This window comes from Geotrypetes seraphini, chromosome 15 (genome assembly GCF_902459505.1).
Source record: "Geotrypetes seraphini chromosome 15, aGeoSer1.1, whole genome shotgun sequence".
NCBI lineage: Eukaryota > Metazoa > Chordata > Amphibia > Gymnophiona > Dermophiidae > Geotrypetes > Geotrypetes seraphini.
The window spans coordinates 29,717,028-29,740,234 of record NC_047098.1 but is presented as its reverse complement, the minus strand read 5'-3'; the positions used below and the strand labels follow the sequence as shown (position 1 = coordinate 29,740,234).

Below are 23,207 nucleotides of genomic sequence, written 5' to 3'. Positions count from 1 at the left end.
AATCAAGACCATATGGCCCATCTAGTCTGCCTAACCAAGCCATCTACTATCTCCTTCTCTCCCTCAGAGATCCAGTGTGCTTGTTCCAAGCTTTAAGAAACTTTGGTCTGAAATTCGAGACATTTTTGAGTACTTTATTTTTCAACAGGATGTAGCTCCAGCCCATCAAGCTCTCAAAACAGTTGAGCTCTTAATTAATGAAACTCCAGAATTCACTGAGCCAACGGCTCAGTGGCATCAAAGACTCTGTGAATAGATCAAGGTTGAAGAAGGACACTTTGAACACAAATTGTGAATTAACTAAGAAAAAAAACCCATGATGCTAATATATTGCTATGCTCGCCATGCTCTGTATATCTCACCATACCATCATGTTGTCATATTATGTTTTTCCATGCTTTAACTATGGGGTCTTTTTATTAAGGTGCGCTAAGCAATTTAGTGCATGCTAAAGATAAGATGCCCATAGGAATATAATGGACATCTTAGCATTTAGCATGCGCTAATCTTTAGCGCGCACTAAATCGGTTATCACACCTTAATAAAAGGACCCCTAGGTTGGCCATTTTTGTCAGACAATGTTCTGCCATGCCATGTCTGCCATCACTTTGTATAAATACACTTTATCATGTACACTTCCCCCTCCCCATTCGCGGTTTCGGTAATCATGATTTCACATATTCGTGATTTTTTTGGGGAAGGGGAAAAAAGAAAAAAAAAAAACATTGTTAAGTCTTCCCCCCGGCATCCCGGCCTTACTTGGTGGTCTAGCGGGCTTTCGGGGCAGGAGCGATCTTCCTACGCTCCTGCCCTGTGCAGATCGCCATTAGGAAATAGCTGTAAGGAGTTCCCATTGTAGTCTTGAGAGACTACGGGAACTCACAGCAGCCATTTCCTAATGGCGATCTGCATGGGGCAGGAGCGTAGGAAGATCGCTCCTGCCCCGAAAGCCCGCTAGACCACCAGGTAAGGCCGGGAAGGCGGGAGGGAGGCGGGGGTCGGTCAGAGCCGGATATTCGCAGTTTTTCGCCATTCGCGGTCCGGCTCTGCCCCTATCCCCCGCGAATCTGGAGGGAGAAGTATACGTAAACTTGTAACCCATTCTGAGCTCTTCTGAGAGGACGGGATATTAAACCAAATAATTTTTTCTTTTTTTTTTTTAATTCAGACACCCTTTTTGTCTCCACCACTTCCACCAGGAGGTTGTTCCAAGCATTCACTACCCTATCCGTGAAAAGGACTGGGCATGCGCCCTTTTGTGTGAGTTCTCTCTGTAATCCGCTTAGAACGTTTGGAATGTGCAGTATACGAGCATTGAGGTATGGAGAACTTGGAATATGAGGAACGACTCAAGAAACTGGGACTGTTCTCCCTTGAGAAGAGGAGGCTGCGAGGGGACATGATCGAGACGTTCAAAATGCTGAAAGGCATCGATAAAATAGAGCAGGAAAATAAATTATTTACATTGTCCAACGCGACACGGACAAGAGGACATGGTTTGAAGCTAAGGGGGGACAAGTCCAGGACAAATGTCAGGAAGTTCTGCTTTACACAGCGAGTGGTAGACGCCTGGAATGCTCTCCCAAAGGAGGTTATTAAGGAATCCACTGTGCTAGGATTCAAAGGCAAATTAGATGCACATCTCCTTACGAGAGGCATAGAGGGATATGGGTGACTAAAACTACATCAGGTGTATACCTGACTGGGCCTCCGCGTGTGCGGATCGCCGGACTCGATGGACCATGGGTCTGATCCGGAGATGGCAGTTCTTATGTTCTTATGATCTTCCTGCAGTCTAACCTATTATGGGGCTGATATTCTCACCAGCTGATATTCAACCCTGGGCTCTGTTTTGCAGAATCAGCTAATGCATAGCCAGGTAAAAGCAATATTCAGGACTTAAGCGGCCATGGGCTACCACATAAAGATGGAGCAGACTTTTACACAGTCCCATTTAGGTGGTTTGCCTGGCCAGTTAAATGCTGAATATCGGAACATATTTATTTATTTAATTCATTTTCTATCTCGTCCCCAAAGAGTTCAGAATGGGTTACAGGTTAAACATACATCATTTCAGTACAAGTTTAGTTACTGGGCAGACTTGTACGGTCTGTGTCTGTGCATGGCCGTTTGGAGGAGGATGGGCTGGAGTAAGTCTTAACAGAGATTTTGGCAGTTGGAACTCAAGCACAGTACCGGGTAAAGCTTTGGATTCTCGCCCAGAAATAGCTAAGAAGAAAAAAAAAAAAAAAAAATTTAAATTGAATCAGGTTGGGCAGACTGGATGGACCATTCGGGTCTTTATCTGCCGTCATCTACTATGTTACTATGTTACTATGTTACTATGACTCGGAGACAATTTGTTCCCGTCCTCGCAGGAACTCAATTTCCCCGTCCCATCCCCGCAAGTTTTGTCGCTGTCCCTGTCTCATTCCTGTAAGTTCTGCCTTAACCACACGAGCCTCGAACACTTATGATTTTAAAGTGTTTGAGGCTTTTGTAGATGAGGACGGAGCTTGCAGGAACAGGACAGGGACAGGAAAAGAACTCTCTGGGATGGGACGGGAAAATGAGTTCCTGTGAGGACTGGAAAAAATTTGTCTCATGTCATTCTCTATAGAAAACTGAATAAATAGTGTGAAAAGTTTCAGCCTCGGATAACCAGAACTGGTATTGTGACATCATAATGCCTCATTCCACCAATGCCTAAGAGCCAGCCTCATCAGTGATGTCACAATGGCTTGATTGTCCTTTACTTGGCTCATGTTTACTATGTTTTGATTTCTAGAGTGGTGCAGTGTAGAGAATGACACGGGGACAAATTTTTCCCCGTCCCTTCAGGAACTCAATTTCCCCGTCCCATCCCACGAGTTTTGTCGCTGACCCTGCTCCATTCTTGTAAGCTCTGCCTTAATCACACAAGCCGGGGATATTTAAAGATTAGCATAACACGCCGCGGCCATCTTGAGAACTTATATCGGGTGGTCACGTCGTGAGAAGTCAGTTCAATTAAGGTAAGAATTTGAGTTTCTCATAACTAGTAGGTTTTAATCAGCATATGTTTTCCAATATTTTGCTTAATTTTCCCGACACTAAAGATAGTCTTTTGTTGTAGGGATTGTAGCCCTGAGGAAACCCCCTCCAAGGGTGAAACATGTTGGCATACTCATCCCTTGTCAACCACTACCACCCCAGTTAAGCTAAGTATTGATTCAAATACCATTTAAAGACCATTTATTACATTTAATTTAAGTTGTAAACTTGTCAAAAATTTTTCAAGACTCAACTAGTTTAACACTAGTATCGACCCGGTGACGATTGGGTGCATAAAGCCAAGGGTCATGATCATTTATTGAACTCTTGGGTTTGCATCTCTGAGGGCCGTGAGATAAAGCAAGATACAAACTGAAAATAAATAGAAGGTATTCAAGGGAGGTCTATAGTACCATCCCCACTTATGGTTAATCACACAAGCTTCATACACTTATGATTTTAAAGTGTTTGAGCCTTGAGCAGATGATGATGGAGCTTGCATGAATGGGGCAGGGCCAGGAAAAGAATTCATGGGGATGGGAAAATTTGTTCCCGCGGGAACGGGGAAAAATTTGTCCGTGTGTCATTATTTATGATACAAGTTTTTATCCTAACTTGACACATATTAGGGGTCTAATATTGCAGTTTACCAGTTACAATTTGCCATAGTTATTCTTACAGTGCAAGGTTGGCCAAGTGCCAACTCTGCCCCCAGAACGGAATTGGACGATTTGCCATGGCCATTTCAGCATGGGTCATTTCATTGTGGCCACACTGAAGCAGCCGTGATGAATCATCCCCTCTAAATCTACTATTGGTGCCTTTCCCCCTCTCTGCCTCAGTGGTGTAGCAAGGGGGAGTGGGGGTGTGGACCGGCCCCTTGGATGCCGTCTTGCTTGGGACATCGGTGCCTCTCCATCTCTCTGCCTGTCCCACATACCTATTGATAAATTTGCCCGTGCGAGCAGCATCTTCCACCCCTTGCTCACGCTGGCCTTGACTCCCATCTGACGTCACTTCCTAGTCACGAGACCAGGACATCCCATCAGAGGGGTGCCAGCAGAAGATGTAAGATGCTGCTTGCACCGGTGAACTTTTCAGGAGGTATGCAGCAGCAGCAGGGGGCGCTTGAGTGGTGGGGAAGAGTATGAGGGCATCTCTGGTGCGGGACTGTGGGGGGCACTGCTCCACCCCCCCCACCAACGAGGGCAGGTGCTGCTATGATGCCCCCATGCTGAGAGCTGAGTGTGTAATAAGCGATTTATGAAATGTAATTTATCAAATGTAATAAGCGATTTATCAAATTTAAATAAACTTGAAACTTGAAGATTCATTATAGCCAATTCAGTGATGAAACGGCCATGCTGAACTGGCCGCACTGAAACAACTCGCTGAATCATCCTAACCCCCCCCCCCCCCCCCGAAAATGCCCTCAAAATAGCCAGTTGCAATTCGGTGCCAACAGTTATTTTCAGCAGAGCTAATTGGTTACGTGAAACAGAAAATTAGTGGTTAGGCTCAGACAGGCAAATTAATTGGCCAGGAACTGTTTCTGGCCAGTTAAATCGCTTTGAATAGTGACCCATAGGTTACCACTTTATGTTTTAAAAAAATTTAAAAAGACATCACAAAGAAGAGGAGCGATTCCTGTTGCTGTTTTCATTTGTTCTCATTGCCGATTGTTTTCGTTTCCATGAAATATTGTCATTGTTAATCAAGGCGCCTCATTTTTATTTAAACATTACCCAAAACGTTTCTCTGACAAGTGAACCTTGCCTACAAAATTGCAGCTTTCTTCCATTTCACTGCTAGCAGTGGGAAACCCAGTCTGGTGAATTACAGTAATTCAAAGAGTGTAATCCAAGAGCAGTGAGGTCAGACCTGAAAAAAGGCAATGACTGAGCCGGCAACTAAGCACTACCACGTTCAAAGGATCAAAACAATATGACAGCACCCGATGAACCCATGTGATGAAAAAAAAAAAAAAAAAAAGCACAATAGAATGTAAGCAGGTTCCGGCAGAGACTAAGCCCAGCAGATGCTTCTCACAGGCGACAAAGGTGGAGAAAACACAGAATGTGATGTCACAATAAGATATGTCTCATATCACCCACCTTATTCAATATTTACATCTCGTCCTTAGGACATTGACTGCAAAAGTTGAATTTAAATTTTTATATATATGGAGATGATATTTCCATTTTAATTCCTTTAAATAGCATAACTAATGAAATTTTAGAACATATCTCTTACATCATGACTGAGATAGAACAATGGGCAATCAATTTTAAATTGAAATTAAATACAGAAAAGACAAAAGTTTTCTTAGCAAGCCCAAAGGATAAAATAACTAGAACATCGCTTCACTTGAATGGTCACGATTACCCGATTTCCATAATCTATAAAAATAGTAGGAGTCACATTAAACACTCATCTATCCATGGTTGAACATACGAATTTAGTGATGAAGAAGTGCTTTTTTGCACTATGGAAACTAAAGACCATCAAAAAATACTTTGATCCTCTGTCTTTTAAATTATTGGTACAGGCATTGGTTCTATCTATATTGGATTATTGCAATATCGTTTATTTGGGTGTACCCAAAAAAAATTGAGAACAGTAGAGAATACGGCTGCTGCACTGGTTGCCGGTGGAGGCACGAGTAATGTTTAAATTCTCTTGCATTTGCTTTACGCTGGTTTGGGGATTGGCCCCTACCTATCTTTTGTCTCATTTCGTGCTATACAGCCTTACGAGAATAACCAGAAATTGTAATTTATTTGCCTATCCAAAAATTACTGGCTGTAGATACAGGTCTTTTCTGGATAGGACTTTTATGTTTCAAGCAAGTAAGCAGCAGTCCTGGTTGGGTAATTACATCAGTGGAGCCAGGCTGTCTTATGACGCATTTCGGAAAGAAATTAAGACTGTACTGTTTGATAAATTCATTTCCTAAATAGAAGTTATATTAATAACAATAATTCTACTCTGACTATTCTTAAGAAATATGTCTGTACCACCTTAGCATGTTAAATAGCAGAAGGGTAACAACTTATCTGCTTATCTGGTGATAGTTGGGCAGGTCATGAGACAGGCAGCCCTATGTATTAAAGTGCCAGTGCCAACTACCACCAAGAAAGCAGATAGGTATACGTTGTTACCCTTCTGCTATTTAACATGCTAAGGTAGTACAGACATTGTTGGTGCTATGATTGTATGATGGCAGCCCATGTTCGGGTTACCTCACTTAGAAACATAGAAACATAGAAAATGACGGCAGAAAAGGGCCATAGCCCATCAAGTCTGCCCACCTAACAGACCCATCCACCTAGGCTTATTTTCCTAGAGATCCCACTCCTAACGACCCTACACCTTAACTCGACCCTCTTAGGGATCCCACATGGGCATCCCATTTACTCTTAAAATCCGGCACACTGTTGGCCTTTATCACCTGCAACGGAAGCCCGTTCCAATGGTCAACCACTCTTTCGGTGAAGAAATACTTCCTGGTGTCACCATGAAATTTACCGCCTCTGATTTTTAGCGGATGCCCTCTAGTGGTCGTGGGTCCTTTAAGACAGAAAATATCCTCTTCCACTTCTATACGTCCAGTGATATATTTAAACGTCTCAATCATGTCTCCCCTCTCCCTACGCTCCTCGAGGGAGTATAGCCGCAATTCGTTCAGCCTCTCTTGAACATGAAATAGGTTGTGGGTCTGAGCACTAAATAATTTAATATTTATCTATAGAATTTCAAGACTGTGATATATAGTTATATGTGTTTGGTAAATATCACAGATTTCTAATAATTTACTCTCTAGAGATATTATATTTCATCTCAATGACTGCCACATATGGGGGGGAAAGAGAGCTAATGTATGCTACAGCAGAGAGAAGACACAAACAGCCTGCAACACAGTAACAGAGTATATGACAGCAGATAAGGACCGGATAGGGTAACACAGGAGAGTCAAATCCACAGTCACAACACGCAGACTGGTGAACTCAAAGTATTTCACAAACACCCTTTATTTCTTCAATATAACATACAACGACTCGACATGTACATGTTTCGGCCTAAAGGTCTGCCTCAGGAGTCTCACAGGTAAGGGTCAAAAAATCAGCATCCAATGACTAATTCAACCATTTGCAAACTTTTGGCCAGAACATGTACATGTCGAGTCGTTCTATGTTATATTGACGAAATAAAGGGTGTTAGTGAAATACTTTGAGTTCACCAGTCTCTTTTGGACTTTTCCACTCCTTCGCGTCAGCAGATAAGTACCCTCTTGGCCCATCTAGTCTGCACAATAAGGCAGCCAGAACCACGCTTGCCGCTCCATGCAGGTTCCACTCCTTCATAATTAAGCACCGGCATCACCAATAAGGCAGTCACACAATCAAGGAAGAGTGCTTGTATCATTTTGGTTACAGCCGAGACTCCTTCATTGCCAATACTTGATTAAATCAGCAATCCAATAATATTGCAAAGTGACAGTGTTTTGCTCACGATCACTCTTAAAGTGTCTCCCACCCCCCTCTGAGATACACTCATAGCATGTGATATGAATGTGACACAACTTGTTATTGATCCGTCCCTGCTATTTTCAAATCACAGACTGTAGAAGTGGGCCTATCACTGGTCCTACTCCCCAGTCACTCGAGTTGCCATCAAGACCCACACTTAAGGTTACCTATGGCTCCAGAAAAAGGAGGACGGATTGAGACTTCCGAGTTTTACTTCCATTGCTTTCAATGGAAATAAAGCCCAGAAGTCTGTATCTGTCCTCCATACTTCCATTGATTTCAACAAAAGTAAAACCTGGATGTCTGAATCCATCCTCCTTTTGTCTGGAGCCATATGGTAACCCTACCCACACTAGCCTGATCCAAATCAATCTTTCCATTATCAGGACACAGACCATAAAAGTCTGTCCCAGTGCTGGCCTTACTTTCCAACTACAGTACTAGAATTGCCATATAAACATTGACAAGTGTTGTTACGATGCCATCTTTTTTCAATTTAAGGATCCTTTCTGCTTATCAGTCTATCCCAGGTGCTTTGGAATTCCATCACCGTATTTGTCTCTATCACGTCTTCCGGGAGGCTATTCCAGGCATCCACAATGCTCCCTAAGAAACATACTTCCTGATGTTACTCATACATTTCCTACCCATGGCCATGCCCCCAAGCCTGCCTGTGTCATGCCCCATTCTGCCCCCCAGCCTCACCCCCAGATGGCATCAGCGCATACGCGGATGTGATGCGATGACATCACCTTATTGCATCCGTGCATGCGCAGATGCCCCCTTCCAACGCAATTTTGAAAGGGAGCTTTTCAAAATGCGGACAAAGTGCCAGGTTTAGAAAAGCCATCTGGAACCCCAGACATGTCCTCGAAAAGAAGGACATGTCTGGGGAAATTCAGTGTCTGGTAACCCTATGCTTTCTAGATGTACCGCTGTCCCACAGCCTGCCTATTCCTCTCTGCTCTCCCCCCACCCACCCCCAATCCCATGACATGTGGTGAAGTTACTCCTATAAACTGCAGGGGAGATATGATACAAACTTTTAAATACTTGAAAGGTATTAATAGACATATAAATATTTTCCAGAGATGGGGGCCTAGAGGATCTCCCCTGACACACACACTTTGGGCTCAGGCTCTCCCAAACTGCAGGTGCCCTAAATGGCTGGTGAGGATGCCAGCTGAAGAGCTCCATGGCTTGAACCTCCCCCAGTGTGAAGAAGCTGGAGATGTGCTTTTCCGCTGCTCTGACGGTATTCCCCGTGCATGAACTTTGATAATTTGGCCCATTTCTAGGCATTTTGCAGAATGTTTGCACTTTAGTACATGATCAGGAGTCCTCCAGCTGCATTGCTGCCAGTAGGGGATGGTACTGCAATATTATATTTTCAATCACTAGGGATAGAAAGGTTAAGATTCTACAGAGCTTGTCTGTCCCTCACTATTGAAAAATATTGAAACAGCACCCCCCACAGGCAGGACTGTAGGTGGAGGACTCCCACTCAGCTTAGGGAGAACAGTGGATGGGATGGGAGCAAGTAGTTTGCACTCACACCTCTGCTGCTTTTTGCTCATTCTCCTCTACACCAAGAGACACCCCCTAAAGCTCTGGCAGTTGAAGACACGTTCTCCTAGGACAAGTAGGATGAATCAGCCACATATGGGTGATGTCCCATCAGCTCCCATTTGTAGCTGACTATCCTGCTGTCCACGGAGAACCTACGTTACAGGTAGGTAACTACACTTTGTCTCTTGTATGTTCACATGCCCACCTCCTGTGTGCTCAAATCTGTGGTCCCTTGCACTCATACTGAGGATATATGAAATGACTACTCAGTGATGGCAGAAATGTTCCTTCTTCCACCCAACCAGATTTGCAAAAGAAGGCACATGGTCATTGAATATGTAGATAGGTTGCTCTAACTCCAAACTCTTTCCAGCACAAAAGATTTGCTCCAGAGACTGTGTAGGATCTGTGTAGCTGTCTTATCATTAATTTAGTCCTTTAGATACATAGGGACGCCGTGTGTTGATGCCCAAATCCTTTGCCAGTCATATTCATCAAGATTAATGCCAAGCTTTTCATCCTAGGACTTAATCAGGTTGGCATAAGTAGACTTGCCAAACTTAATGATATATAATTGTTATATCTTGACTAGATTTGTATCTCTCTGCTATAGGATTTTTTTTTTTTTTTTAAAGAACAGAATGCAGAGCACAGTTAAAGACAGGAAAACAGACTCATGTTAGGATGACTACTTACTAACATTACATGTCTCCAGCAGCAAAGATCTCGCCAATTTAGCTTTTGATAACTGAAACTCTTTCAGCCGTTGGTTTGCCTGTGGCCAAAACTTAACATGCATGCATGCATTCCTCTGAGGCAAAAGGCTAATGAATTAAGGTAACAGCTAAATCATGAAAGAAAGGGCACAAAGTTTTACGGCTTGCTTATGCTTCAAAGTTGATACTTCAGGGACTGGTGTACTCATTAGTTAAATACCAGCACTGCTGTTGAAATAACAACCGGCTGAAGACGGGGCTCCCTGGGATGCATAAGTAGGTCTAACTCTGCTCCATTAAAGCCCACATCAGAGAACAGTGACTGCTGCTACTGTTCTCCTCATCTTCCCCTGCAAATATGAACATAAATATCTGTCTGTGCATTTCATCAATGAACTAAAGGAGCGTGAGTTGACTGAAACCGTCAATTTATCAAAATATTGAGGCAACATTATTCTTAGCTTGTTCTGCAGTCCGAGGCAGAAAGCAGGACTCTGGCAAGCTTGGTACAAATGTATCACATCAGCCTAATAAAACGGTATCACAAGCTTCATCCAAGGCAAGGCAAATAATAGGTTGCATATGCAGGAGTTTCGTCAGCCGTAAGCCTGAAGTCATTATGCCATTGTATAGATCCATGGTGAGGCCCCACCTGGAATACTGTGTGCAATTCTGGAGGCCGCATTACCGTAAGGATGTGCTGAGACTGGAGTCGGTCCAGAGAATGGCCACCCGGATGGTCTCGGAACTCAAGGATCTCCCGTACGAGGAACGGCTGGATAAGTTGCAGCTGTACTCACTCGAGGAACGCAGAGAGAGGGGTGACATGATCGAGACATTCAAGTATCTCACGGGCTGCATCGAGGTGGAAGAAGGGTCCTGCGGCAACAAGGGGGCATCTGTGGAAAATCAGGGGCGGGAAACTGCACGGGGACACCAGGAAATTCTTTTTCACTGAAAGGGTGGTTGATCGCTGGAATAGTCTTCCACTTCAGGTTATTGAGGCCAGCAGCGTGCCTGATTTTAATGCCAAATGGGATAGACACGTGGGATCTATTCACAGAGAAAGGTAGGGGAGGGTCATTGGGGTGGGCAGACTAGATGGGCCGTGGCCCTTATCTGCCATCTATTTCTATGTTTCTATGTTTCACATAGAAATTCTTTGCTGACCTTTATTTCTCTCATGAAGAGGGACAGATTTGCCTTTCGGTTGCTCCTAGGTGCTAAAATGGAGTGAGGGTCTACCTCTTTAAGATGCACAGTGTTTTTCAACTTCTTCAAGCCAAATACCCCCTAAGTCTAACAAATATCAACTGAGTGTCCCCAGCCTAGAGAATGACATGGGAACAAATTTGTGGATAAAACAAATTTGCCCACTTCCCCGTGAGTTTTGTCACTGTCCCTGACCCATTCCTGTAAGCTCTGCCTTAACTGCATAAGCCTTGAACACTTATGATTTTAAAGTATTTGAGGTTTGTGCAGATGAGGACAGAGCTTGCAGGAATAGGGCAGGGGCAGGAAAAGAACTCACCACTGACCACCCAAGCTCTGCCTCAGACCCCCATCCCCATTAGTAGTTGTAATGCAATTTCTTCCATTCATTTTTCATAATGGTTACTGCGAATGGGCAGATTAGATGGACTTGTTCAATCCATCATCCTCTTTAGACTGGATTATTGCAACTCCATCTATTTAAGCCTAACTAAAAAAAAAACTCCATAGACTTCAACTAATCCAGAACGCCGCGGCCAAGCTTATTTTCGCTAAAAGCAAGTTCGACCACGTCTCCCCACTCTTGTCCAAACTTCACTGGCTCCCAGTTCACTCCAGAGTCCTCTTTAAATGTACCTGTTTAGCTTTCAAGATCCTACATGGCATCCTCCCTCCCATTATCCCACTCTTCTGGAACTCCTCTAACCCTAATTCCACTAGATCCTCCCAAAAACTGAAACTATCATTCCCCTCTGCAAAAGGTATATCCCGCGTAGGAGAACTAGGAACATCCCTCCCCTTTAGAACCACAGAACTCTGGAACAACCTCACATCCCCGCTCAGAATTTCAAGCTCCCTTCAATCCTTCCGCAAACACCTGAAAACTTGGCTCTTTTCAAAAATCTAACACCTCCTGCTCTTTGGTACCCTGTCCCTCTTTATCTTTCTAGCTCCTTTCCTATAACCCTTCATTGTAGCTCCTTTTCAATCTAACCCTGTAAACCGTGCCGAGCTCTATGCTTGTGGAGATGGCGCAGTATACAAACCTAAGGTTTAGTTTAGTTTAGTTTAGTTTAGATGGGCTAAAAGGACACGTATCAGTATCTTGGTAATTTTCCATAGAATGTTTTTAAGCTGTAAGAAAGCCAGACCCTGTTTGTCTTTCCTTCTTTGAAGAGAGTACAAGGACATTTATGTTTGAAAAGATATGTTCTTAACTTGTTGTGAAGTGAATTCAATTGTTTTTATAAGCCGTATTTGCAAACAGCTTTAGATAAGAAAAAAGCTCTGCTGACCACAGCACCCTCTGTAGACTTCAGTCTTGAGATAGAAAAAATGCTGACGATCCTTACCCATGTAATTTGTTATTTCTTTTAAAGTTTCATGTGACCTGTGTCCATATATGGTTTGTGTTTACGTCACATGCTGACAACACTGATTCATATAAAATGATATAAAAGGAGGTAAAGAATATTCAATAAAGCGGACATGTTTGGAGATCATTTCTTGCCTCTACAATATGTCCCCAGATGCATCTGACTTTCAAATGACAGAGACAGAGAAAGTTTGGGGCAGGAATTGGGACCTAATCCTTTTCATGGGCCATTTGGCCTTTATCTGCCATCATGTTTCTATGTTTCTAATATACACAGCAGAAATAAATTCTCAAAACTGAGAATTGAAAATAAAATCATAATTAGAATTCTCTCTCATCTATCCACTTTTCATAAAGCATTGAAGACCCATTTATTTCAGAAATTTACTAATGATTCTTCTCTTTCACACAATCAACCGTAAAAGATTTTTAAAAAATTGTGGCCTAAAAGATATAGCTTCTGTTCTAAGCCCTCCTGTTGGGGTGAATCGGTATATAAAATCAAAGATTAGATTAGATGAACCAGAGCAGTGGCCTTGTCCAGGCGGGTTTTCAAGATATCCCTAATGAATATGCATGAGAGATATTTGCATATAATGGATGTGACAGGTATGCAAATCTCTCTCGTGCATATTCATTAGGGATATCTTGAAAACCTGACTGGCTGGGGGGTCCCCCAGAACAGGGTTGAGAATCACTGAACTATAACATCACATGGTCCAATATCTTGCCCAACCTGCCCAAACCGGAAGTGCCATGTAGCCCTAACCAACCCTTCCATCCTTTCTGGGAGCAGTGAGTGCATACGGAGATGCCCCTTTCACCACATTGCCCTTTGGTGTGTTTCTGCTCTTCCTAATTAGAAATATGGGTCTGGGTATCAAGGAACGAGCAAATACAGAAAAGATGGTAACAGTGGTAGAATGTGACTATGTGGTATTCATACCAAAAAACCATCACTATAAACCAGGGCAAACTATACTAAAACAGCGTTTAATTCTAGCTCTGCATCATGCTCTGAACCTCTTTATGGGAAAGAAATATCTCTTCATCTTCATTAAAACTACAGCCAGAGAGCGTGAAAAAAAAACCTGATGTGACATTAACTCTAAAGAAGCTGAGTGCATTGAGCTATTAAGAGCACTTACTGGGCTCCTAGTGAAACCAAATATTAAGGATCCTTAACATGGTCCTAGCCATTTAGTGCCTTATCAGTCTGCCGGAAAAAAAAATAACAAAACTTCAATTTATTGATATTTTATTAAGAAAACAAATTATCACTGCTCCTTAATAATGTCTGTATTTCACATTTTAGAGCTAAAGGAGATTCATCCAGCAGTTTCCTTACATCACATCCATCATCCTCTGGCCAAAAGGTATGGTGCTCTCTGCGCATGTGTGTTTTTCAATCAGCCACTAGGTGTCACTATAGCATAATGGCTGGAATCTCCCCCCACTGGGGTTGTACAGTAAACACTCTTTGTTCAGGATCATCAGTTTTGGCTGGGCTGGGAAATTTCATCTAGGAATCTCCCAACACAGAGTAACATAGTAACTGATGGCAGATAAAGAACTGAATAGTTCATCCAGTCTGCCCAAGCGTACCCTCTCTTTAAATTACTGATTTAATTTAAATTGTCCTTTTTCCTAGAGCTCTGCCTGGTACTATGCATAGGTTCCATCTACTGAAGTCTCTATCAAAGCCCATCTAAACCATCCCAGCCATCGAAGTCCTCCCCAGCCCATCCTCAACCAAAGAGACACATACAGGACACAGACCGTGCAAGTCTGCCCAGTACTGGCCTAAGTTCTTCAATATATACCATTATTTTCTGTCACCATTGTCCTCTCCACCACTTCCCTCAGGAGCGCATTCCAGGCATCAACCCTCTCCGTAAAGATGAATTTCCTAACATTACTCATGAGTCTACCACCCCTCAACCTCAAATTATGCCCTCTGGTTTTACCATTTTCCTTTCTCAGGAAAATATTTTGTTCTACCTTAACACCTTTGAAGTATTTGAATGTCTGAATCATATCTCCCTTGTCCCTCCTTTCCTCTAGGGAAGGGGTAGGCAATTCCGGTCCTCGAGAGCCACAGACAGGTCAGGTTTTCAGGATATCCACAATGAATATGTATGAAATGGATTTACATGCACTGCCTCCTCGAGATGCAAATCTATCTCATGCATATTTATTGTAACCCGGACAGTGCCGCTGAATACCAAGACTAACTGGCATACATTTGTTATTTATTTTTTATTTTAAAATTTCTATACCATCTAGCCCAGTGGTCTCAAACTCAAACCCTTTGCAGGGCCATATTTTGGATCTGTAGGTACTTGGAGGGCCTCAGAAAAAATAGTTAGGGCTCCTTTCACAAAGGCGCGCTAGCGGGGTTAACGAGCGTGACTTTTCGTCACGCACTAACCCCCGTGCTAGCCAAAAACTACCGCCTGCTCAAGAGGAGGCGGTAGCGGCTAGCGCATCCGGCGGTTTAGCGTGCACTATTACGTGCGTTAAACTGCTAGCGTGCCTTTGTAAAAGGAGCCCTTAATGTCTTATTAAAGAAATAACAATTTTGCATGAGGTAAAACTCTTCATAGTTTATAAATCTTTCCTTTTGGCTAAGTCTTAATAATAATATTGTCATTTATAGCTAAAGAGACAAATGATCAAGAAACTGTTTTATTTTACTTTTATGATTATGATAAACATACCAAGGGTCTCAAAATAGTACCTAGCGAGCCACGAGTTTGAGACCACTGAGTTAAGGGGAACGGTTAATCTGCTGGATGGATTGGAGGGCAGAGGGGAGAACAGGACAATCAATCCATTGTGACATCACTGATGAGGTTGGCTCTTATTGGTGGAATGAGGCATTATGACATCACAAGCTCAGCTCTGCTTCCCAAAGACAAACAGGATGTCATGGTTACAGTTAAGCCAGTGGTCTCCAACTCAAACCCTTTGCAGGGCCCCATTTTGGATTTGTAGGTACTTGGAGGGTCTCAGAAAAAAATAGTTAATGTCTTATTAAAGAAATGACAATTTCGCATGAGGTAAAACTCTTCATAGTTTATAAATCTTTCCTTTTGGCTAAGTCTTAATAATAATATTGTAATTTATAGCTAAAGAGACATATGATCAAGAAACTCTTTTATTTTACTTTAGTGATTATGATAAACATACCGAGGGCCTCAAAATAGTACCTGGCGGGCCGCATGTGGCCCCTGGGCCGCGAGTGTGAGATCACTGGTCTAGCCCTAGGTGGTTTACATGAGATCAAGCATACATAATGCTTAAAACAATACAAAAAGGCAAACCAACATCAGGATTTAAATTCACAATAAATCTTCGATCAAGGTGAGTCAGACCCTATAAAAGAGCAGTTACGAACAACTGTGTTTTTAAAGATTTTCTGAAAATTCCTCTAAATATTGCTCTTAGTTGGATATGGTAATGCGGTATACAAGAATAAAGTTATTATTATTATTATTATTATTATATGGGATAGTTGGCCATACAAATCCAGATATTCATTGCCAGCGCTCGGACAAGGCCTGGCATTGAATATGCTGGTACAGGACGGGCCACGGAAAAGTAGCCCACCTCTAAAACCAGTGCCAGAAAGACGGTGTTCTCCCTAGAACAGTAATTGTGGAAGGCTATGTGTGAAGCGGATCTTTAAGTGTGGGGAAATTTAAAGCAGAAAGTTGTGACCAGTCAGACTCTGTGCCTGACGTGCTCCCAGCTAGAAACCCCAGGAGAGGCAGAGATAGGGCTAGGAAAGTTGTTCCTACGCCCCGCAGAGCCCAGCAGCCTAGGTTCCCTGTTTACACTAGGGAGGATTTGACTGAAGATGAGGTCCTATCTGACTATTCAGAAGCTGAGGAGATGGACACTCAGCCCAGCTCTGCAAGGTTTGTCTCCAAACCTGTGAATACAGTGGTACTTCGGTTTACGAGTGCACCGGTTTGCGAGTGTTTTGCAAGACGAGCAAAACATTCGCAAACTTGGTGCCTCGTAAACCGAGCTTGCCTCGCTGTACGAGCGCCCCCCCCCCCCCCGCGAACCGGCACCCTCCCCCCCGCGATCCGGCATCCCCCCTGGCCGCCATCATGCACCCCCCCTCGCCGCCATTGGGCACCCCCCCGCCGCAACCTGAGATCCCCCAACCCACCCGAACCCTCTTCTTACTTCCAGTGTAGCCTCCGCATCGGCACCAGCATGTCCTGTGCCCGAAAATCTGCTTCCTGGAAGCAGATTTTCGGGCACAGGACATGCTGGTGCCGATGCCGATGCGGAGGCTACACTGGAAGTAAGAAAAGAGTTCGGGTGGGTTGGGGGATCTCAGGTCGTGGCTGGGGGGGTGCCCGATGGCGGCGGGGGGGTGCATGATGGCGGCCGGGGGGATGCCGGATCGCGGGGGGGAGGGTGCCGGTTCGCGAGGGGGGTCTTCGGGGGGAGCAATGCCGGTTCTCGGGGGGGGGGAGCAGCGCTGCTGGCCTCGGGGGGGGGGAAGGTGAGGGGTGGGAACCTATCAAAGCAAGTTTCCCTTATTTCCTATGGGGAAACTTGCTTTGATATACGAGCATTTTGGATTACGAGCATGCTCCTGGAACGAATTATGCTCGTAATCCAAGGTACCACTGTATTAGGTTTAGGCAAAATGCCCCTGTAAGAAAACCCAGCAATTTCCAGACCATCCACAGGGGGAGCCCAAGAGAGCCTCAGAGCAGTGCAGGTACACTGAGAGCAGGGCCTGGCTCTCACACTGAAAAGCCAGCTGATTTCCCTTCAGAATCAGAGAGGACTAGGAAGGGAAGAGGTCCTCTCTCCTGGCATCAGCAGCCAGCCAGACCAGAGCAAGTGGATAGCCTGGAGCTGATGGAAGTAGGGAATGGAGCTCCTTGCCAGGAAGCTGAGCCTGAGACCATACCTCAGGTGGAAGAAATGGAGGTTGGTGAACATATAATTCCAGACACGAAGCAATGGAAATAGGTATTGCCTGCAAGATTAATAACTAAAAAAACTGTGTGGGGGTTTTTTGTTGTTTTTTTTAGTTTTCCAAACTAGCCATTTCTTAAAAGTGAACTGTTTTTGTATGCTGTTTTGAAGTTTTGTATGGACAATTATTGTATTGCAGCCTGTAGCTTAGTGAGAAAGAGTTTTGGGGTTTTTTTTTTTCTTTTTCTTACATGGGCTCACAGCACTGCTGAGCCCCAATGCAAGGCCGCAGGCAGGGGCAGGGCTCTTTAGCTGTAAGGTTTAAAGGACTGTTACTGGTGCTTTCCCAGTTTGTTTTGCTGGGGAAATGTTTTATTTTTTTGTTTGAACTGTATTGTTTTTGTTTGAGTGCAGTAAAGCCCAGGAACTGATAACTGTACTATTGAGGGAGAAGTTTGTCAAGACCTCGGGTGGGAATATTGAATGTTATGTGAAGCTTGATGACAAACTTGGCAGTTCTCCTGCCCTAGCTCAGGAGCAGAGAGCTGAGGGCCTCTTGAACTTTTCCTTTAGCATTTGTGTTGTGTTGAAGTAAAGCAATAAAAGTTATTACACTGTGTTCAGTGAAATTGACTCTCTTTTGAGCAAGGCCCAGTCCTAGGGTTGGAGTAAGGGTGAGGCCTAGTTGCAGGAAGCTGTGCTGCACCTGTTAAAGCACAGGGACTTTGCATATCCTGATTTGCTGACCAGGATTTTTGCTTTGAGTTTTTCCTTTTTGTTTCTTGTTTGCCATTCTAATTTTGTTTTGTGGAATAAAGAATCCTGAATAGGATTCTAACTAATCACCTGGTTTCCTTTTGACTGTTTTATTTTCTATTTTGCCTGTGGGGACTGTCTCCTTATTGAGCAGCACGCCAGCGCAGTTTTCCTGTGATCCACTTGGGGTGGTATCAGCCTAGTCCAGGGCCCGTTGGCCACAAAGCGTACGCCAACAATCATATACCTTGGATGAACTCAAGGGAAACCTCACAAACACTAACAACAGCATCACTGTTGAAGAGGCGCATGCAGTATCGGCCAACATGATCCGACGTGCCCAAAGGTGCACAGGCGTGAACGGGAACCACTTTCACCATCTGTTGGAACTTGTGTGTAAGTGAATAAAAACAATCCACTTGCTCGTTCATCTTGTCATACTATCGCCAGAGGCGGGCTACTTTTCCGTGGCCCACTCTGCATAATATTACCGAATTGAGGGAGATATTAAATTAAAGGCTGCGATAGACTTAACAAATGTATAACTTTAATATCCCAGCTCTTATTTTAAAAGAACTTATATAACTTATATAGTAAAGTGCTCACACCTCATAACTCTTAGTGAGATGATAACATCAAACTGTGGTTATTGTAGGGACCATCTTCGCCTTTACTGTCCCTTACCAACCATCACCAATAGAGTATACTAAAAGACTTATCTGTAAACTCTGGATGGATTCTTCTCAATAACCACTACACGTTAAACATCTGTGGTTATTGAGAAGAATCCATCCAGAGTTTACAGATAAGTCTGTTAGTATACTCTTATTGGTGATGGTTGGTAAGGGACAGTAAAGGCGATGATGGTCCCTCCAATAACCGCAGTTTGATGTTATCATCTCATTAAGGGTTATGAGGTCTGAGCACTTTACCACTCTGCATAATGCCATCAGCGGCCCAAAAAATGTTGACCACTGCCGGCTAAATATTTAGCCCCCAAACCCCAATGTTTTACTAAGATATGTGGTCATTGGTTGTGGAACGTCGATGTTCATTCATTCCTCATTCTCTTCAATACCGTGATTCACAGCAGATCAAAACAAAGCAGCTGGTAAGGGTCAATCCAGCCCTCTCATTCTCACTACCACTCCCATACATCTGCTGAACTGAAATTTATTACTATTCGTGTGTGTTATGTGTAGCCCACTCTCCCTTGCATGCTTTTGAAAGACTAAATGTATGCCAGAATGCTTGAAGATAACTTTGCACATCAGGGAGTTTCTTTTACTGAAACACATTAAAGTACAAGTTTTTAAAAATAGGACTCTCCCATACACTAAAGCCCATATTTTAAATGCGGGTATTTTAAGGATTTTTTTTGTGTGTGGCAGGTCCTGTGCTTATTTTTTCAGTAGTGCCCAAGACTTGCAAAACAAAAATTAATGCAGGAGGACTAACCACCTCCTGTATCAACCCTGCATTATCCAGTTAATCTGTGTTAATGTGACTGGGCTAGGCCCCCCCCTAATTTGGCACCAACTATAATAGCGCTTAGTGTGATTCTGTATAAGGTATATGCACCTTATAAAATCATGCTAAGCACCAGAGCGCATAATAACTTTTAGGCACAACCAATTAGGCCAAGGAAAACCAGGCCTAAATACCTTTTGGCTAAATTGTTCATGGATCAGGCATTTTCTATAACAGTGTGCATAAGTTTTAGAAATGCCTATGATCTGCCCATGCTCCCCCCTCTCACTCCACTTCCCTTTAGCACCACTCAACCTATTCCCCTCATCAGGCCCCCTTTTTCCCTTCCCCTCTGCTTCGCGGGCGCTCTTCTTAGTTTTCTCTTTCTGAGGTGTCCGGATGGGGCTGTGCTGATGGAAGGCACTTAGCTGATGCAGACTCTAGGCCAGTGGTTCCCAACGGGGGCGCTGAGAAGTCTAAGGGGGGCATTTTGTGTCCAAGTCATATTGAGGGGGCATTGAAGACCAGCCGCAATTGGCGAATCCAGTGACCACTGATGGCAGCACTGTCGTCTTTGTTTTGATTCGTCAACTTTTGACGCTTCAACTTTTTTTGCCACCAAGGCAATGTTCTCGCCAAGTCCCGTGCGAATGCCCTAAAGCTTCTCCTCTGACGTACTTCCTGTTTCCGCCTGGGCGGCTTGCGTCAGAGGATAAGCTTTGGGGCAGTCGCGTGGTATTTGGTGAGAACGTTGCCTTGGCAGCAAACAAAGTTAAAGCCTCAAAAGTTGACGAATCAAAACAAAGACGACAATGCTGCCATCAGTGGCCACTGGATTTGCCAATTGCGGCTGGTCCTCGATGCCCCCCCAAATATGACTTGGACACAAAATGCCCCCCTTAGACTTCTCAGCGCCCCCGTTGGGAACCATTGGCCTAGAGTCTGCATCAGCTAAGTGCCTTCCATCAGCACAGCAGTCCAGAAGACCACACAAAAACAGAATTATGCCTTCTAAATTGCTGTTGCCAACCCTTCCCCTAGGGTTGCAACAAGTGGAAAAAAATACTGAAGCATAGCATGTGCTCAAAATGTAATGTAAAATTCTCATCACCCATTCTATAAATCTTTATTGGAAGCATTCCTGAAACATTGCTTCTGTATGCTTTTGTTTCTCTAGAGAAAGTGTGTTGACCTTTACTTATTTTGATGTGAAAAACCACTCTCTGTGTTAAAACAGACATATGTTTTTAAGCAAACTGAAACACAGAAAACAATGGGGGGGGGGGAACAGAATGTCTTTTAAAAGCACTGAACAAGTAATTATGACAATTACTGTTTTTTAAAATGAATTTAGAGTGGAAAATATAACTATCACTTAAAGTTGTTATGGCAACTTGTATACGGAAAGAATTGGGAATGGAGCATTCCCTTTTCTGGTTTCTAAGCAAAATCTTAAATAACTTCATGCTGAATTTAGGTCCGGTTCATTTTAATTAGTCAGGCAGGTTGCGAATATATCTTAGCCTCTAATCTGTCCAATCCAGTCATTTTCTCATTAGCAGACAAACTGCAAACAAACAGTACCTATTCATCTGCTAAAATCCATTTACCATTACAAAACTCAATCCAAGATTTCTTTCTAACATAATTTATCAAGTGAAGCACAATGCACGCTGCAATATCCTGCACGCTTCTATTAAAACCATAAATACGGCAAGCTTTGCAAATGTAGCAGGAGACCCAAAGAGGCTGAATGGCAACATACCACAGCGCTGCTTATGTTTACACAAGGCTGAGCATTTCAAGAAATAAAAATCACACCGAGGGATTTATAAACAGACTATAAATTCCACTTGGCATCTCCAAATCGGAGGATCGCAAAGTCAAGGAAATGACAGCTTCAGATGAAATAACATTTCCATTAAGCTTTGCTACAAGATTGCATCAAAGCAGCCCAGGTGTTTTAATCTGGGGGAAAAGAAAGACGCTGCTGGGTGGGGGGGGGTCCCTGCCTGGGGGCTGCCTCTGTGTACTGAAGGAGACACTTGGCACAGTGAGCAATTTCCCTGTCCTCAGCCCATGCATCCTCGTTCCTGGGTTTCCCTACAGTTCCCCCTGCTGACTTAAGAGCAGAAACTCAGCCCGAAGAAACCCTTGAGGGGGATGCTTTGTTCTCCACAACACATAAAAGCACTCTGCTCACAGTCTCAGCTGCTTCACAGAAAACAAAAAAACAAGACAAGAAATTATTTACTAAACCCTGAAAAATATGCTAATCGAACGATGTTTTTGTTTTTGTTTTTTGAGATCTAATTGCTTAAGCACACATTTTGACTACTCCAACTCCCTTCTCTGGAATCTGAACCTGGATGATACTGAAATTCAATTCTAACAAGAGTTTCAGGGATTTTGAATTCGTCGTTTAAGCAAGGCAGCATCTGCATTCTCCTTGAACACCACAGACAGAATTGTCATAACTACACAGGCTTGCTTTGGAGTGTTAGTAAATGCTAATATTTAAGTTAAGTCAAGTCTATTCAGCTGGGGGGGGGGGGGTTGGTTCTTGCATAAAACACAGGCAGCCACTAGGGAAACTTGTCTATAAACATTGTTGATGAAAGTGTGTCTGATCAGAGATATGTAGATGTATGTCAGTATATTAGGGAAACTGAAGAAGGCAAACATGATCTGTGATTGGTCAAACAAACCCTGCAAGAGAATCAGTGGAATGGACTGTTAGTTATCGACCACACCGGGCACAATATCTCCCATCTACTGGGTCAATCCCAATCCCTCCTGCCGGAACCCCCCCCCCCCCCTCCTGAACGATCACGGCAGGAGAGATACCCAATCTCTCCTGCCAGAAACCCCCCCCCCCCCTGCCACAATCGAGACAGGAGGGATGCCCAGTCCCTCCTGCCTGGCACACCTGAACCCACCCCAATGTTCCCCGGCAGGAGGGATGCTCAATCCCTCTTGCCTATACCTCACCCCCCCCCAATGATCGGAGGCAGGAGGGATGCCCCACCCCTAAAAGTTTGCCCCCACCCAAACCAGGACCCCCCTAACCTGTTTTCATTGGTCGGTCAGATGACTCTTGCCTGCATCTGGCTGGCAGGCCCTTTCAAAGGAATGGTGGGCCTGCCCCTTCCCACCGTACAGAGCAGCTTGTAAAGCAATGGCAAACTCTGGATTAAGTTTTTGTTGTTGGTTTTTTTTTAAGGCTAAGGCTAATTATCAAGAGAATGAAAGTATTCCCACGATTTATTTGCCTAGAACTTGGCTCTTAAACACCAGGAGATGTATATATCATATGTTGATTATCCTATAAACCAATTATTTGCAGCCCTGTGGGGCTGGTGTTATCACCTCTGTTCTATAGTATTCAAAAGACATTTGGCTCAGATTACAAAGAAGTTCATTGTTTAGCAAGGTGAAAGTGCCCTATAGGACTATTCGTTTTAGAGCTAAGAGTTTTTACCTCAAAAAGCATTTTGCGGATCTGCTCGTGCCACATCACATTTTGTTGTACATTCCAAAAAAAAGCCCTGCCACAGAAGCCCAGCACACCTACACCTACCATAGGAGGGAGACCCT

At 43.7% G+C, this 23,207-nt stretch overlaps 1 long non-coding RNA gene across 1 annotated transcript; it reads left to right on the top strand.

Annotated features, from left to right (window-relative positions):
• Positions 1-17,231: 17,231 nt before the first annotated feature.
• On the top strand, positions 17,232-22,052 carry LOC117348803. The gene is made up of 3 exons (XR_004537051.1): positions 17,232-17,438; positions 18,295-18,536; positions 21,918-22,052. It is a non-coding gene; the product is annotated as an uncharacterized LOC117348803 (long non-coding RNA).
• The last annotated feature ends 1,155 nt before the right edge of the window (positions 22,053-23,207 follow it).